The 7,815-nt window shown below is 38.5% G+C and overlaps 1 protein-coding gene across 1 annotated transcript in view; it reads right to left on the bottom strand.

Moving 5' to 3' along the window:
• The window catches only part of STEAP1 (six transmembrane epithelial antigen of the prostate 1), a 12,682-nt gene extending 10,231 nt beyond the window's left edge, over positions 1–2,451 (bottom strand). The window contains exon 1 of the mRNA XM_004676667.2: positions 2,390–2,451. The gene's annotated coding sequence lies outside the window, so the exon portion shown is untranslated. The remainder of the gene's footprint in view (positions 1–2,389) is intronic.
• Positions 2,452–7,815: the final 5,364 nt, after the last annotated feature.

The raw sequence follows: 7,815 nt of genomic DNA, 5'->3' as shown, positions 1-7,815 counted from the left end.
AGTCCAGTGCATTTCCTTCCTCCCATTGTTTTTGATCCCATCCCCCACTCCACCCCCACAAAATGTCTCTGGTGTATGGCTGTTCATTGTTATCATTATTTTCTCGCCTGTTCTGTTATATTCCTGCTATGAGAGAAACCAATCAGTATGTTTCCTTTTCTTGCTGCTTATTTCACTAAGCATCTTTTCCAGCTCCATCCATGTTATACTCTATTTTCTTAGGAAGCATTATTCCAAGCCATTCAGTGGTTTAGCCAATATTATAAAGGTGTGTGTGTGTTGGAGGGGGGATTATTGGTCTAGGAGTAGAAATTTATCTACTATAATCTAACACAGGAAATAATCACCTACATTTAAAAGGTATTTTAACTCTGTGAGCTGCAAAATGGCAGATGTTAACATATAAACTTAGACTTATTAATATTAACTTAATAACTATGTTATGAACAATAATACCAGTGAGTGAGAATGCAATGTGAAATGATATGGAGTTTCTGCTCTCTAGTTCTCAAAGACTAGCAGAGAAGGCAGATATTTGAACCTGATACTTTGATGAATCCTTCAGGAAGACAATACTATATGAATGGAGGTTGGTGTGAGAAGGCTGAAGCTTCTCTAAACCTGGTCCTGTGGCTTCCAGCAAGTAGGCAGTGTTTGCTGATTGAGGGCCAAGATGCACAAAAACAGAGTGGAGTGCTACCCAGGTCACCGGTCTGCACGGTAGGGACATCAACCAAGAGCAGAGCCAAGGAAAAGCCCAGAGATGTTAGAAAGCTTTTTACTGTGTGGTGTGGCTCACAGTCAATTTTGTACTCAGAAGCCAAGAAAATAAAGTATCAGTCAAGTAAAATATGTTGGTTTCCATCAGACATTAACCAATGGGTAATTTAAGGTCTACAGTAAAATCTTTTCATAAAAAAATAAAAACAACTGGAAACAGCAGTGTTCAGAAGGTAGGAACTCCAGAATTGACCTAAATTGTTGCTAATTTTCATCCCCATTAAAAGCAAAGCATATTTCTGATGTGACTGTTTGTTTTGCTGTGCCAGGACAGATGACCCAATACTTCTACTAAATATTGACACAGCCCAACCTACTCATGTTTATGTAGAAGGGTTTAGAATATGAAACTTAGTGACTGGGATAACTTGTGAGTTGCACTGCATTTCCAAACCTTGCATACTCTCTCAGGTGCCTTTCGAACAGAATAAAGGGGGGGGGGATGTCTTTCTTCAAGGGGTTGTTTTTCAGTATTTCTTTCTGCCTGTGCTTAAAATTCTGTGCTAAATGAATGGCCTTAAATGAAATGTCAAGCTGTTGAGAGGCCTTTTCTTTTTTTTTTTTTTTAAGATTTATTTATTTATGCATACAGAATTGGGATACAGGTTAGAGGTGAAGGGGGAGGTGAGAGGATTCAGCAGAAACAGAGTGGGGAGCAGAACAGGCAGATGGCTTGCAGTGCTGCGTCCTAATCCACTGCACCACCAGGGAGGCCCCCTCCCCCCCCATTGAAAAAAAGATTATGCATACAGAACTGGGGTATAGGCCAGAAGTGCAAGGGGTGGTGAGAGGTTTCACCAGAGACAGAGTGGGGAGCAGAACAGGCTGATTGAGAAAGTACACTGCTGAGGGGAGCAGCGGGCAGGTCAGGAGAGGTCTGCTGCGCCATGTGGATCACTTCCATCATGGGGATCCAACTCATGATCAAGTGGCTTTAGCTTCTTAGTGCTGTGCTTTAACCTGCTGCGCCACCAGGGAGAGCCCCCCCCTCTATATTTTTTTTTCTTAAACAATAAGAACAGCGGGATTTGGAAGAGGACATAAATTTCATGTCTACAAACTCCAGTGGATTTGATCCGTAACATATTTAAAGCCTCGACTGACCTATTTGGCGGACACTTGCCCTATCCAGATCTGAAAGAGTAGGACAATGTTCCAGGGGCTTAAAATGAAAACTTCCGGTTACTAGGAAACCTGAAGACAAGTTGCACCACTTTAAGGGCTTTGTAACAATCATTCATCAACGCTAGACAAACTCACTGCAACTTGGCCAAATCTGAAAACTTGCCATCAGACCCCAACCTTAGGACAAACTTAATAGCCCAGCATAACCCCTGAGCGCCTCGCGAAAGCCTTCCTTAGGAGACCCGGGCTTGGGGCCTCGGGCAGCTACAGCGGAACTAAGTGCTTGGCGGGCAGCGGCGCTTGGAGGTGGCAGCTCTCGAGGGCGCAGAAAGGGCGCCGGGAGCCGCGCTGGTCCCGCAGCTACGCTCGGGAGCCCGCGGCCGCGCTCCCGCCACACCCCTCCCGAGGTACCAGGCGGCGCCCCCTCGCAGGGGCCCGCGGAGGTGCCGAGCAAGCGGCGAAGCTGAGGGTGCCAGGGACTCACCCACTCGTCGGCGGGACCTGCTGGTAAGTGGCGGCCGCAGCTGCTGCGAGGTGGTGCTGGTCCCACGCGGCGCCCAAGTCGCCTGGAGCTGGCCTGGAGCTGAACCGGCTGGCAGGCGGCCGACCCCGCCTCTAGTGCGGGGCCTCTCCTGCGCCACCTGCCGGTGCCCGGCATCCGTGCGGCTTCTGGCTCGGATGACAGTCCCGGGGTCCTGGTGGCGGAACATCGATTTCTCCACCAAGCCTGATCAGGTGGCTTTATGTTTCCTTTCCAATAGCCCTGTTCTCTGCCCTGTGCATTCCCCCGACCTCCCGCGCTTGCCTTAGTTTAATCATCCAAATACCCAACATTTGTGCACTCTGGAGAGTTTTGGTGCCCACCTGTAGGGATTATTAAACACCAGTTTGGGACCCGCTCCCAGGTTCCTTTTAGGGAGATCTGAAATTGGGCTGTCTTCTCTTAGTTCTCACAGAGGCGAAGGCACTCAGCTCACACTTTGAGATGCACGACCTTAGAAATTAGCTGGCACATTTCAAACATCACAGTAATTCTGTGAAGTGGCTGCTTTTACCATTCAGGAATCGGAATTTAAATCTCGAGGGTGACTTGTCTTCTAAATTGTCCAAATCTTGTGCTCTGAATCTTGTGCAGACCCGTTCCTCAGCGGGACAAACACTGCCACACTCCATACGCCCTCATCTTCCTTCCCAGCCAAGCGCCCCAAACCTAAAGCACAGTTACTCTCAGGCTTTAAAAAGTTTCATATATTTTTTTTTCTTTTAAATCTGAGGGGAGTAGAGAGAGTGGGGTTTGGTTTTACTCTTTAAAACTGAAACCAGCCTCAGGGTAGGCTCAAACCCAAATTGCAACATCCTGGGATTGGGTGTACAATATTCCCAACACTAGTCCGATTAGAAAATACGGATGAAAATAAACATTTCAACCACATTTTCCATGAATTATTCATTTCTCATAGCTAGGGGATCTGAAAGTTTATATTTCCATATGCTTTTAGTAGTCATTGACTTTCCCCGTGGTCATGTTAGAGCCTTTTGAATGTTAAGTTACTATGGACTGATACCTTGCGGTAGGAATAGAATCTTAGACTTTTCATTCTAATGCAACCAGAATACAGTCATTTAAAAAGCCTTAGAAAACTAATCTCTGTGTGGAGCACAGACTCCAAAGCATTAAGCTGACTTATTAAATGTGTCTAGTTATTGTTGAATTTTTAAAGTGATCAAGAGTCTTAAATGGTGAAACAAAGCAATATGCACGCATTCTTTAAAGATTTCATACCTGTTTTCTATATGAAGAATGCAAGGATATACTATATTAATATAAACTGGATAGCAAATGTCACTCAAAACTGCTTTCTGTCTTCTAGCCAAAATGTTTAAAATGAAGCCCAAAATATTTTTGTTTAATAATTAGACTAACAGTTTTGTTTTTCACTCCTTCCAACATTTTTTTTTGTTTAACATTTTAGTCTGATGAATAAATACAGTATTCAAAGTAAAATGATAGGAAATATATGGTTGTTTACTACTTAGGTTGTTTATATTATAAAGGCAACACAGTACTGAATTTAAAAACATGATATTAAAGAATTTTTATTGAATTATCAGGAGTTAATATTACTGATGAAATTTCTGCATTTTTGATTTCTTTGGACAAATATAAACCAAAGACATCTGAAAATGTTCTGAGTCAGTCACAAAATTTTCAAAACCAGTATGGCTTGTGAGAAATAATGTCATGCTATTACATATATTGAAAATAGCATTGCTCCTTTGAGTAAGACTACCAAGGCCAGAGGATTTTAAAATAGGAATTCATCTGTAAATTACAAATAAACAACTCATTTGGAAATTTTATAATACACTTTATAAGAAAGAATACTAGCAAGAATTGTTCTACTTTGTTGCTTGGGGTGGAATATTAAGCTAGTGATTTTCCACTAACATGTCACTGGGAAATCATTGTAATTTAGAATCAATAAGTTCTTTTACCTGAGCAATCTAATTTTAGAACTTAATGAGATTGTCATTTAAGAAGTAAACAATACACTAGTGTGAAAGATAAAATAAAAATGATTATACTAATAGAGATGATCACAATGTGTAATATAGAATAAGTTGAAAATGGATGAAAAGAACTCTCCAAAGTTTTTCTCCTTGGGATATCCAACTCCTAAGGGCACAAATAACGATCAACATTATTTCCAAATCTATCTCTTACTGTATAAGAATGGTCAGACTTATAATAATAAAAGGCAAAATCACATACTTTCAAGGAGAAGTAGTCTGTCAAAGTGGCTGTTTTGGCATGGTTTGAATTAAAGCGTGTCTGGTCTAATTGATTCTACTAAACTCATGACTAATTCTCTTCATTTGCTTAAGATCTGCTGATGAAGTAATGTTCAGAGGTTGTGGTCAGTTTGTCTCCAGTATGTGTGTGTAAAAGTGGTTGGGGGTAGAGAGAATAGCTACTTGTGGGATTTGATTCAAGTTTCTTCTTTATCTTTCCCTCAAACTAAGACCTTTATTATTCACTTGATAACGTAGTTAATAGTCAACATCAATTGTAGATGGTTTATTTTGAGGCCCACAGGTCAAACTCTGCCCTATTACTACTTTAATGATGCTCAAAATTTTATGACTAAATGTTTTTTTTTTTAATAGATTTATTTATTTATGCAGACAATAACTGGGCACAGGCCAAAGATGCAGGGAGTGAGAGGGTCCACCAGAGACAGAGTGGGGAGCAGAAGAGGCAGATTGATGGAAATACATGCTGAGGGGAGCAGCGGGCTAGACAGGAGTGGTCTGCTGCACCATCTGGGTCACCTTCATGGTGGGAGATTGAACTTGTGTTGCAGTGGGTATGGATAGCTTCATATCACTGTGCTTTAACTTGTTGCACCACTAGGACAGGCCTGTTCATTTGCCATTAAATCTGTTTTATCTATCAAAAGGCTAAAGTTCCTGGAAATTGTACCACTGTAAGCCTTACCAATTATTTATATGCTACTATAAATAAATAATTCAGTACTCTTTGGGAAAGTTTGTTCTGGCATATAGAGTAAAAGACTTACATTGGAGGTGGCCAAGAGGGCAGATCTCACCATCTTCATAATATTACTTAAATTATGCAATTTCTTCTTTCCTTACATGTTTGTGTCACATGATACATGGTAGAGAAATAAACTATCTGTTTTAAAACCTGTACTAAATGATTTATTTCTTAGATTATGTATTAGTCATTCTTTTTAATGTTTTAGGCTCCCATCTATTTCAAAACAAACATTTTTTTCATTGAGATATAAATTAATATATATCATTTTATTTTTTTAGGCATATAACATAATTTAATATTTATATATATTACAGAATGATTGCCAAGATAATTCCAGTAACATGTTACCATGTGTAATTACAATTTTATTCTAGCAGTGAGACCTTTTAAGAGGTACTCTCTTATTACCTTTTGAATATGCAGTACAATATTAACTTTAGCCATCATACTAGGTATTATATTTACATTATTTATTGTATATATGGAAATTTCTAACCTTTGACCCACTTCCACCAATTTTTCCTGTCCCCTACCCCTTTCTCTGTCAACCTCTGATTTGTTCTATGTGGTGATAAGTTATTTGTTTGTTTGTTTTAGATTCTACATATAGTGAAGATGATACAGTATTTGTATTTCTGTCTGACTGTTTCCCTTAGCATAATGCCCTTAAGGTCCATTCATGTTGTCACAAATGACAAGACTTTATTATGAGTGAGTAGTATTCCATTGTGTGTGTGCATGTACATATATATATCTTTATCCATTCATTCATTAATGGACACTTAAGTTGTTTCTGTAGCTTGGTTATTATAAGTTTCTGTAGCTTGGTTATTGTAAGTAATGTGTCAATGATTATAATGATGTAAATATCTCTTTGAATTAGTATTTTCATTTTCTTTGGATAAATACCTAGACCATGTGTTAGTTCTAATTTTAATTTTTTGAGTGGCATCTATAATGTTTCTATATTGGATACCCCAATTTACATTAACACCAACAGTATACAAGGGTTCTCTTTTCTCTACTTCCTCACCAACATTAATTTTTTAAAATCTTTTCAGTAATAGCCATTCTAAAAGATTTGAGGTGCTATCTCAATATATTTGTGATTTGTACTTCTCTGATGATTAGTGATGTTGAGCACCTTTATATATGCTTGTATGTTTTCTTTTGGTCACTTGTATATTTTCTTTGGAAAAAAGTTAGTGCAGATCAGCTCATTTGTTAATTTTTTTTTTTTTTGGTCTACTGAGTTATAAATTATCTTCTTTAAACCATTCTGTCTTGGTCCTTTTTGTTATAGTACTTTAGTACATATCCTCGCTTGTTTGATATTATATTTTCTGAATTTTAAACTCTGTGTTTATATATTACATGTATTTGTTATCACTACTAACATGTGAATTATAGGAAAGCAGAGCTTATGCCATTTTAACCTTTATCTTAGAAATTGATAGAATATATTTACTGTAATTGTTTGTATAATATAACTCTAACCATAGTTGTACACATGTATAGCATATATGTTCATATGTGGTGAGGAGCTGATAAATATTGATGAAGATTATTGGGAAAAATTTAAGGAGGAGCAAATGGTCAACTATGTCAAGTGTTGCTAAAAAATCATAAAACATAGAAAATAAAGATTCCTCAATAAATGTTGGGCCCGACGCTTAATAGGACTTTTCTAATTGTGTGGGAACAATTACTGAATGCTTCAAGGAAGAATTGGGGAAGGAGAGAATGAGTGAGTAAAGAGAATGACTCTGGCCTTCCCATAAAGTTGAATAAGAAAGGAAAGAGAATTGGAGCAAGCAGTTACAGAATCATTGTGTAAGGGTGACAGAGCTTATATTATTCTTATTGGGTAGAGGAAAAGAACTGTGGAAGGGGATTTTGAAGATATATGAGAAAGACTGATGGAGTAAGATGCCAGGAAAAAGTAAATGGAGATGGAAATCACAATACTGTGAAAAGATTATATTTGATTGAAAGTAGGAATACCTTTCTCATGGGTTGGGTAAGTGAGTTAAAATGTACCCAGCCTTGTAGGTGGGAGGGAAGGATAATGAGTGAGTTTATATCTTATGAGAGTAGAGACCAAGTGAAGGAGATGGAGGTTCCCTTTTTGAGACTGCAAAAATTTAGAACTTACTCCCTTCATTCAAAGTATATAAAATTTAGTTGACTGAAACAGGGAGACAAGAAATATGAATATTTGAGTCATTAGGGAAAAAATGCAGAATTAATCTTATTATCCAAAAACTGGGTAATACAATATTACTGGGGTGCCTCACATTCATAGCAGCAGTGGAGGAAATAAGTTCGATTTAAGGGTTAGGAGGATA

The sequence above is a fragment of the Condylura cristata genome, unplaced genomic scaffold (assembly GCF_000260355.1).
Source record: "Condylura cristata isolate star-nosed mole 26May11 unplaced genomic scaffold, ConCri1.0 scaffold00005, whole genome shotgun sequence".
NCBI lineage: Eukaryota > Metazoa > Chordata > Mammalia > Eulipotyphla > Talpidae > Condylura > Condylura cristata.
Note: the sequence above shows the minus strand (reverse complement) of the source record. Positions and strands in the feature narration are given on the sequence as shown.